Raw genomic sequence first — 432 nt, 5'->3', positions numbered from 1 at the left:
TTCTCTCTTAACATCAGAAATTATGAAATATTATTTAGAAATTATGAATTATTTAAATTTATTTTTTAGGAATCCAAGATTTACTTGCAAGAGGTTGAGACTCATAGACATAACTCCAAATATTATTAAGAAGAACAGCATTATCTCAAAATTGGATGCCAACAGTTGAGACAATCTTTAAACATAAATAAATATTAATATATAAATTATATGTATGTATAATTTTTGCATACTAACCTCATAGCTTGTCGATGAATATCTATAGCATGAAATATTTCTTCGAATATAAATTTCTCGTTTTTCAGCATATTAAATCTCATTGCGCGATTAATACGATAACTATAAAGAATGTACGACTATTTATTTTCAGAATGAAAATTTACTTTTAGAAAGCTAAAGAAATATTTGTTTATCAAATAGATATTTTTTTAG

Source organism: Wasmannia auropunctata, unplaced genomic scaffold, assembly GCF_000956235.1.
Source record: "Wasmannia auropunctata unplaced genomic scaffold, wasmannia.A_1.0 LD334217.1, whole genome shotgun sequence".
Taxonomy (NCBI): domain Eukaryota; kingdom Metazoa; phylum Arthropoda; class Insecta; order Hymenoptera; family Formicidae; genus Wasmannia; species Wasmannia auropunctata.
Note: the sequence above shows the minus strand (reverse complement) of the source record.